The sequence below is a fragment of the Etheostoma cragini genome, chromosome 17, assembly GCF_013103735.1.
Source record: "Etheostoma cragini isolate CJK2018 chromosome 17, CSU_Ecrag_1.0, whole genome shotgun sequence".
In the NCBI taxonomy this organism is placed as follows: domain Eukaryota; kingdom Metazoa; phylum Chordata; class Actinopteri; order Perciformes; family Percidae; genus Etheostoma; species Etheostoma cragini.
Genome location: NC_048423.1, coordinates 21596884 through 21607171, shown reverse-complemented (window position 1 = coordinate 21607171; position 10288 = coordinate 21596884).

The window sequence follows — 10288 nt, the reverse complement described above, 5'->3', positions numbered from 1 at the left end:
AGAACAAGAAGTGCTGTCATGGCTTTGGCACTCTGGTAGAGTGAGAGGCTGGCCTGTCACTCTGGATTACTTCTGTCTCAGCAGGGCTTTGATGTGCACTGACAGCCTCAGATACGTTCACAAGCTGGAGGAACAAATGCTTCCTCTCTGTGTTTGGATTGGCTCCAATGTACAGGACACTTATTCAGCTGGCAAGTGTGTTTGCAGTGCGTTGGCAATGCACGTTTGCCAAAAGAAAATCAGCTTATTGTCTGTGTGAGACATGTACATGTTTCAGGGTTACAGATGGAAGGGGCAAAAAGGTCAACAAGAAGTCATTTTAATTTATGATTGCAGTCTGGTGTATTATTTCCTCTCTGCAGGCAGCTTGCTCATGTACATTCAGCTGGATTTATGAATGGCATGCAAGCAAGTCTTTTTTCCATTCATAAAAGGCTCAGTGTCCTGCCCTGCATGTCTGACTGCCATTTTTTTTGGAAAGTTTTTCTTTGTAGTTTACATTCCTGTTTGCAACCAGGTAATGGAAGATGTGTGTGTGTGTGTGTGTGTGTGTGTGTGTGTGAACACACCAAACTGGATGGACAAGGTTGAAGTGCCAAAAGCATGCAATGCTCTGTAACCTTCAGATTCTTGCACATGTTGCACACACGCAAACACACCTGCTGTAAGATTTGCTCTGCAGCCTCAAACACGTTTAAATGTGTCAAGAATCTGTGTGTAGATGTTGGGCTGAATTCTTTATTTTTTTTATTTTTTTTATGTTCATTCATACTGTAATCCGCCTTTCCCAAACTCTATGTGTGATTTATGAATAGCGGGACTTTGCCAGGGTGTTCAAAGGTAAGATGAGCTGTCAAGGAGTTATTGTTACAGCGCAGCCATGCCGTGTGGTGGCTCTGCCCTGACAACTCTCTGTTGCACCGTCTTCTCACGAAAAGATCCAGAGAGGGAGGGGAGGATTTGCAGCGCACTGCAATATCTAATGAAAAAATCTCTAAGAAGTAGCTATTAGAGTCTGTTGCATCAGATAAATGGCGAGCTTGAGTGGAAATCAAGGTTTGGCTGAAAGCTCTGTCACACTCAGGAGGATTGAGATAACACAGACAAAAAATTAGATGAATGCTCACATGTTTCACTGAGTAAAGGCAGCATTACATATCAATATGCATGCACAATAGAAAATGAGTAAAACAGTGAAGCGTACATTTGATTATAGCAGTATTTATATGAAGAAAAAAAATCTTGATTCTTTTCTTCTCCTGTGTGTGTTGTACTTTTTTTTACAACAATTTGCACATCCAACAACTGTTCTGTGAAGGTCCGTTGAAAAAATATAACAGTCTTGTTCTGTCTGGGTTTGGGGCTGGGCACATATGTCACTTACAGGTTCAACGAGGCAAACAGATTGTTTTGATGATTAGGTTAATTATAAAGATCTCATGCATTTTTGCTGACTGATTACATAACAATTTAGATACCACCTCCAGCCATACGATGTGCTCAGCGTAAACGGCAAATCCATAATTTTGAAACTAGTTATTCCCAACTGTTAGTGAAGGCCCCCTGGTTACTGAAATGCTGTCTGAGGTGTATAGGCCGGCTGAACCAGTGGCGTTTCTTTCTCAAATCACACCTTAGAACACAGGCTGTCACATAGGCTGCACATTATGTGTTCTGTCTGTCAGTGTGCGACTACAACACAAAGCAGAATTAATTCATGCATCTCTCTCTTTCACTTACATTTTTAATTTCAATTTTGTCGAAGTGATACCCTTAAGGCGGGAAAAAAACTATTTTGAAAGAAGTTTTTGCAGTGGGTGCAGACTAGTTTGATGGCCTACTTTGAACTCTCTATGGTACAGACCATAGAGTAAGTATGTAATCCATTATTCATAGTAATTAAGTAATCCACTGGGGAGATTTCATGGTGGTAACTGTTTAGCCGTTTTCTCAAAATGAGTATATGTCAAGATAGAAGTCTCTACTTCATTCGCACTGACATACACCAATCTTTGCAGATTTGTTCCTATCTATATTCTGAAGCTTTTAACAGAGGGGCTTGTTTAAGTATAATGATTAACCTAATTCATGTAACATTATATTCCTAAAAACATGGAACTTTTTTGTTAAAGGATAAAAAGAGGTACCCAAAATCCCCTCTGCAATAACTTTTGACTCTAATATGTTAACAAAATGAAACAAGAATTTGGAACCTGGCTACATCCAATGTTAAAAAGGATAAAAAGAGGTATCCAAAATCCCCTCTGCAATAACTTTTGACTCTAATATGTTCACAAAATGAAACAAGAATTTGGAACCTGGCTTCATTCAATGCACATATTTAACCACATAAAGCTAAATTTGTATATTTAAACATGTAATTTCATTACAAAAGAATATTGTCCTAATGTAAGCAATCAACTAGGGAAGTGTCATTGTGATATCTATTGGTTAAAATATTTTCCCTTGATCCCTTCTGTTAATCCTCAAAAAGCACAATTAAGTTATTCATACATGTTCTAGACACATGTTATGTCATTGCAAAACTCAATAATCTTGTGAACAAATAGGCTTGAATAGAGCTCCCTTAGTTAGTATGACATGACTTTGTCTTCATACAACAATGTCATCCCCATGGAAAGTGTGTTTTGACAAGCATTTAGGCATGTTAAAGCGATCTCTGTCTCACCCTGGGAAATAAAGCAGTTGCCCCTCAACTGGAACCCGGTGTGAAAGAGCGAGAAGAAACCTTGTGGGTGATGGTGATAAAATAAAACACAGTATGTGTCAGGGTCTGCATATCCCGCCCACCCTCATGCACCACTTGGCATAGTTCCTAAAAAGTGATTGTCTACCTGCAGTACGTGACACTGCCACATTTCTTTTATTGAAGCTGTTGCATTTGCTGTGGGCTGCCATTGTGTTTGCACAGTTGGTTTTGTCACTTTGATGTTTGGGTTGGAACCAAGCCGTGCAGGCCGGGTACAGTAAATAACAATGTGGTGCCGTTTTGTCTGTCTCTTTTTATTAAACTGTTACGGCTTCCTGGTGTTGGATTTAGGGGGAAGGAGAGAAAAAAAGGAAACCTTCTACCCTGCCTAACTGACTTTTCAGTAGTTCCTCGCCACTGTTGCACTGTTGCTTGCTCTGGAGGAGACTACTAGAACTGTTGGGTCCTTGTAAATTATGGAGTGTGGTCTATCTGTAAAGTGTCTTGAGATAACTCTTGTTATGAATTGATACTATAAATAAAATTGAATTGAATTGAAAATTGAATTGAAGTCAAGTACACAAAGGGAGTGTGTGTGTGTGTGTGTGTGTATCAACACTCTGCCATTAGTAAAGGGCTGTAATTGAGAAAGAAAGCTGTGATCGGGTTCAGCTATCAGGCTTCACATTTGAGAGTAGGCTTAAGACTTTCCTCTTTGATAAAGCTTATTGTTAAGGGCTGGCTTGGGAGAGTCTGGAACATTCCCTTAGTTACGCCGCTATAGGCCTAGACTGCTGGGGGACTTCCCATGATGCACTGAGAACCTCTCTCTTCCCCCTCTCCATCTGTATGCAACCTCATTCCATTAATGCATGTTACCAACTCGACTTCTTCCCTTTCCCGGAATCTTGTGCTCTCTTGCCCCCAGAGTCTTGCCCTCTATTCTCTCCTCCTCTCACTTCCTGCAGGTGTTTCTGGATCTGGATCTGTGGTTGGAGTCCCCCGCTGCCTCTGTGTTCCTACTCGACACCTTCTGCTGCAATTCTCCATGTCTCTGTCTGTCCGTGTCTCTGTCTGTCTCTGTCTCTGTCTCTCTCTCTCTTTCTCTCTGTCTCTTTCTCTCACCCCCAACCGGTTAAGGCAGGCCCTGAGCCATGGTTCTGCTCGAGGTTTCTGCCTCTTAAAGGAAGTTTTTCCTTTCCTCTGTCGCCTTGTTGGGAACTGTTGGGTCTCTCTAAATAACATCACAGAGCACAGTCAAGACCTGCTCTTTATGGAAAGCGCAATAAGATAACTGTTGTTGTGATTTAGCGCTCGATAAATAAAATAGAAAATTGAAATTGTGATATACAGAAGGTGACCTAATACTGTAAATATAGCAGATGAAGAATCCTGCTGCCCATTGGTCAACATGAGATATAACCTGCGGCTTGTTGTGGATAAAGATCCATCCACAAATAGGTTAAGGTATAAATACGGTAGGGTTACCCTGCAACGGCTTTGTTCATGTGTTAAAACTTATTTACATTTATAAGACTACTAGTTTAATACTGCTACACATTTTGATTAACAGCTGTGTACGATATCGTACGGAAACTTGAGCACAACAATTTGCTTGATATCCTTTGAAATTGTGACGACGGGTCACATGACAGTTAATCTACAGTTTGTCTTCTTATTGTTAAATAATTTTTGGGGCATTTTAGGCCTTTATTTGCCTATCTGACGACAGGAAAGCAGAGAGAGGGGGAATTACATGCAGGATGCTGCTGGACATCAGTGAAAATACATGCCTCTGGTGGAATTCCCTGCATCATCAGAGCAATCCCGGAAGTGGAACGTTAAGGATATAGAACAGGTACAGTGCAACGTGAGCCGACGGTCCTTTCAGCGGCCGTTGCAGATCAATTTAGCCGAAAAAAGTGATCATCACACGGTAACAACAGTTATGTTTAGGCACCAAAACGACTGGAAAAAGACTGTGGTTTGGATAAAAATACGGTCCCCTTAAATGATACTCCGGGATGTAAACACCTATTTCCTGAGTACAAGTCTTTTGTTTTCCCCTTAACTTCTTCAGGGACACAAACTTTGCTCCCTGGCTTAAAAGTAGGCATTGACCACCATTGTTTATAAGACCTATACCGATACCGATTAATAGTTGAAACCGATTATCGATATTTGGAACCAATACGCAGTTGCAATGAAAATGATACTCTTTTAAGTCAAAACTTAAGATGAAATGTTCTAACTCTAACATTGTTTAAATGCTGTAAGTAACTAATACATATAATAAAAACGTTTAACCAACTACACAGTAAAATATAGTCAGATGGTGTTGAGGGCAGAACATTAAGGTAGACTCAGTGGTGAGTGAAGCCGAAGCAGAGGGTCAGACGCAGAGCTGTAGCGGAGCCAAAGTAGACCACTTTTATCAGTTATCAGGCAAATAAAGTGCTGATACAGATAATCGGTCTATCCTTACTTGAAAGCCATGTTTTATGACTCACCCATCTGCCCCGACCTCCTCCCAAAGCAGACCAGAGAGTTCTTATCAATGTTGGGCACATACAAATGCAGGGCCGTAGGTTTTGTAGCTTTGTGCATGCAAGATTCATAACAAACTGAATACTAAAAGAAAACTGTGGTGATTCAACGTACATATTCACTGTATAACACACACACACACACACACACATGTCATGAGAAAGATAATATGTTAGGATTAGGCAATAAGACCCAACAATTATCTGTGGTGCAAACACGCTGTTCTCAGCCAGTTTGAGTCACCGACATCATTCCAGGAATGTAACCATGGTCTGGGTCATCATTAGCGTACCAGCACACCATACCAGCCCTCACAAACCCAAGTCCCAACACATCTTTTCCAGCTTACTCACCACGCCGTAGTCATAGAAAATGATCTAAGTCCTAAAATCGTTCTCAACACCTACTTTATGCAGCCTCAGGTTACACCATTTTCAACAACACAGGCTGCAAATTCTCAGAAATTGCAGTTGGAATTGCAACTGGATGTTGACTGGATGGCAGTGTTTACTCCCCAGGATGATTTCTTCATATTCTTTCATCAAATGATTAAACTAAGTCACATAATGAGAACAAGGTTTGTACTAAAAGCTCAAAAATAAAGAGAAAGGTGCTTGGTTTAGGCCTATGGACTTAACTTAAGAGCTGGGGATGTTTCACCATCAACTGACTTAGGAAATGATGAGGCCTATTTTGAAGGCAGCTAAAAACATAGTTGTTTATTTGTTTATAAAAATGTTTTTAACAATATCCTTATCTAGACATAGGGAATGAATCACATGTCATACTGTTGGATAGGGCAATGTTCTATAACTGGATTTTTCAGTAATTTGCATTATTACAAATGTCAAAGTGATAGTAAAGGAGTCTTTCTTACTTCTGTTCCAGTTTCACTTAATCTCTCTGTAAAGTTATGGCGAGCATAGTTGTCTATTGAAACATCTGGCAGACACGGTGCCACATTAGCATTAGGACTCTACCAACTCCTTAGGGAATTGCTTGTTCTGTAGCTACTGGATTCACTTGTAGATGGTCTATGCGCCATTTTGTAACGTTTTGGCAAAAGCTTTTTTTTCTGTTCATTTTCCAGCCAGTCATTACCTCAGTTAGTATGGCTATTTTTTCTATTTTTTTTGGTCCGTCTGCTGCAGCTCCCGTTTTCATTACAGGAGCAAAACAGGAAGTAAGGTGACTAAGTATAAAAGCGGAAAATTTCACAGAAGGAAACAAACACAGGACTTTCACCCTGGAGACCGGGGTTCTTGTTCCGTCAACAGCAAGTTTTTTTTTCAAATTTGCATAACAAATGGAACTAACTGAACTATGTCACGTTCTGCATCACATTCATAACTGGGAAGTTAGGTAACGGGATTATTTTAACCCAAACCATGATCTTATTTTCACTCAACCAAGTAACCAAACTGCAACCGTTTCACAGCATTAATCGCTTTGGGTCGTATTAGAGGGTAGGAATAAACCACCTTGTCTTGTTGGGTTGAAGAGTGTGGAGACTGAAGTGCACATGTCCTATTTTTATCTTCCCTCACTACTATTTGCTTTTCCATAATACTTTTTGCACACTGCTTTGGGAACAATAACTACTGTAATAGTGTATTATCATTACCATACTTTGATCTGCAAACTCAGTGAGCCATTGCAGGGCTGATCATTTGATCTACTTCATACCTGCCACATGACAACAGATAAGGACTGCAGCTCTACCCACATCATTGCACAGACTCAACAAAGACACACCTGTCCTCGGAGCAAAGGTTATTGATGAGAAAAGGTTGTTGCCCGACAGAGAAGGCCTCTTTATAATCCATTGGTGCTGCCATGCCATGCTGACAACAAAGGTTCCCTTGAGCCTTGAGTCAAAGGTCCCGTTATATAAAGGTCCGTTTATCAGTCTCCCTGGGGGCCATCTGTCACCAGCCCTTATCAGCATTGAGGAACCTGCTTCATGAGAAAGGCATGCAAAAAGACCTCCAGGATGTTCAATGTGGAATGTCATTCACCAGGACTCCCTAACTTCTTTGATTACAGTATTTCCACCAAGTCATTAGATGTAAGAGTATCCTTTAAATTGCAGTTGAATGTTTATTTATGTGCTTATATGCTATTTATGTGGTATGCTGCTCATGATTGCAGGGGTGTGTTAAAGGGAACTGGTAAATAGTTTAGAGCATGCTGGCTTCCATTTCCCTGGAAACAAAATCCACTTGATCCAATTATGTAACGGTATAAGCCATACAGTCACTGCTAAGAGAAGAAATCTTTGCAGACTTTTCCAACTCCCTGAGGTGAATTGTGCGAATTGTGAGAAACACAACTCCATTTTTATTAGTCTGATATAAAAAACTAATAAGGCTTTTATTTTTATTAATACACGTGCATTTGATATTAAACGCTTTTTTCATTGATTCACTAACGTGTTTTTGCAAAAGAATATTTATTTTACTGTGTGTTTGTGTGCAGATAATTACCATTTTAATTTGTTTGAAAAGCTGTGTATCACAGACTGTTCCTTTAAAGTTCTGCTGTGAAGTACTCTTTCATGATGTAGGCAAAGATGCCAGTCATATGATGGAGGTGCTGGGTGGATGATCTCACAGTGAATCCTTACACAAGGACAGGCAGGAATGACACATATAGTCCATGTGGAGTCATGTCTCCTCCACGTCAAAGCCAGACCCTCCATCTGGAAGCCTCTTTTAAACCTCGCCAAATGACAATGAACTTTGTCATGTCATCAACACTCCTCCTTCAAATACAAAAGCGTCGGCAGCCGGTGCAGTCACAGTCAATGAGCTACACACCATCTGTTCTCTCCCCTGTCTGCGTCTCTGCATCAGCCATCATGAGCCAATCAGGGAGTGCAAGAAAAGGAGGACTTCATTGGGTTCATCCTTGAGCAGATCCCTGCAGAAATATCCAATGTAAACCATGAGCATATGGCAGAGTATAAACAAAAATAGTAAAGTGCACGAAAAATGTGAGTTAAAAAAAGTGTCGTGCATCGATTCCAGGGTACAAGCGGCCGAAATGGGTTTCCTCAGGAGGGTGGCTGGCATCTCCCTTAGAGATAGGGTGAGAAGATCAGTCATCCGAGAGGAGCTCGGAGTAGAGCCGCTGCTACTTTGCGTCGAAAGGAGCCAGTTGAGGTGGTTCGGGCATCTGGTAAGGATGCCTCCTGGGCGCCTCCCTAGGGAGGTGTTCCAGGCATGTCCCGCTGGGAGGAGGCCTCGGGGAAGACCCAGGACTAGGTGGCGAGATTATATCTCCAACCTGGCCAGGGAACGCCTCGGGATCCCCCAGTCGGAGCTGGTTGATGTGGCTCGGGAAAGGGAAGTTTGGGGGTCCCCTGCTGGAGCTGCTTCCCCCGCGACCCGATACCGATTTGATTCACAGTGTCAAAAGTTAACTTCGAACACAGATGGAGTAGGTCTAGGTCAAGCAAAAACCTCAGGCAGAACTGATGTTCTTTCATATGAATTCTCTCATAAAGAACCATGAATGTAACCCTAAATAAAAAGAAGACTTTTTTCTATTGTTACACAACTAAATAATGAAATGCAATTACAGGGGCTATATTGTAAAACGTGGTATTTCTATGTGTGTTTCTTGTTATAAAGCAGGTTGATTTGCTGTATAAATAATGGAAAAGTATCAAAACACTAATTCCACAGAGAAATACACACAGTTCATATCAGAAACTGTGCCTTAAGGACATCTGAACAGTTGCAATGTCACCCAATTATATTATACAGTATGTAGGTAGAAAGTGCCAATGCAACGCAGTCACAGTCATTCCCTGGCAGAAATGATGGTGCAGAGATTCCGAGAGTGCACATGCAAAAGACCCAGAGAGGCTGACCAATCAGAGCAGACTGGGCTTTTTTTGAGAGGAGGACTTAAAGGGACAGACAGTGTGAGAAAAATGTTTTTTTGAACTCATGTAGTTCTAGTATGTCAAGTATGATCCTGAAAAAGAGAATAATATGGGACCTTTAAAGGACTAATACAACTTTTAGAGTAGAAGATCCAGACACCACACATATCACATATGTATGGTAAATATGCCAGCTGATTAGTATAGCTTAGCATAAAGACTGACAACAGGGGGAAATAATTAGACTGCCTTTGTCTAGAGGTTAAAAAAAATAGCAACAAGCTCACTATTTAACATGTCACACCTAACCACTAAACTATTTTAAGGAAACTATGAAAAACTAACTGTTCCATAAAACATTAATACATCTTACAGAGTCCTTTACAGAGTCAGCAAAACATATTTTAGATTGAATCCCATCCCATTAATCATGCTCAATCAAGCTGTTGTCAATTGACTGAAACATCTGAACTTTGGAACTGTCCCTGCAGGGGTTTTCCAAGGCAAATGTGTGCTAACCCATGATGTCAGTGTTTTAAAATCACACAGGGAAGTGTGCAGAGTCATTTTTAAACTCAGATGACACTTGTTTTCCAAAACGTTGATTTCCTGGTATTGAATTTCATTGTGTCGTAACCTATTGCGTGCTACAATAACTTCCACGGTATTATTTTATGTTTTCAGACCAAATTTGTAAATTTGTTAACTATAAAAACAAGAACCAAGACAATTCCTTTAAAGTTAATATTTTTCTATAGTTATCAATACAATCATGCTGGATCTCCAAACCATGTAATATGATTTGATGAGAGACAACATTCCTTTTCAAAGTCCACAGTGTAATTAACATGGTAACAGCTAGTTGTGTCTGTGTTGTGGTTTGCCTTGCGTTTGTCAGAGAGAAGCATTGAAGCCTCTGGTACACCTTATCCAGTCACAGGTCTTAGTCTGTCCCATCCTGTCCTCCTCCAGTCAGCTGGAAAATTGCACGTCTGGGAAACAGTGACATGATGTTGAATCCATAGCTCCTCTGGGTGAGCGGTGCTTCATCTCTTTCTCACACACACACACACACGCACACACACACAGTCAAAACCAGAAAAGATGACATACACACCCACATATCAATTTACTCCAGG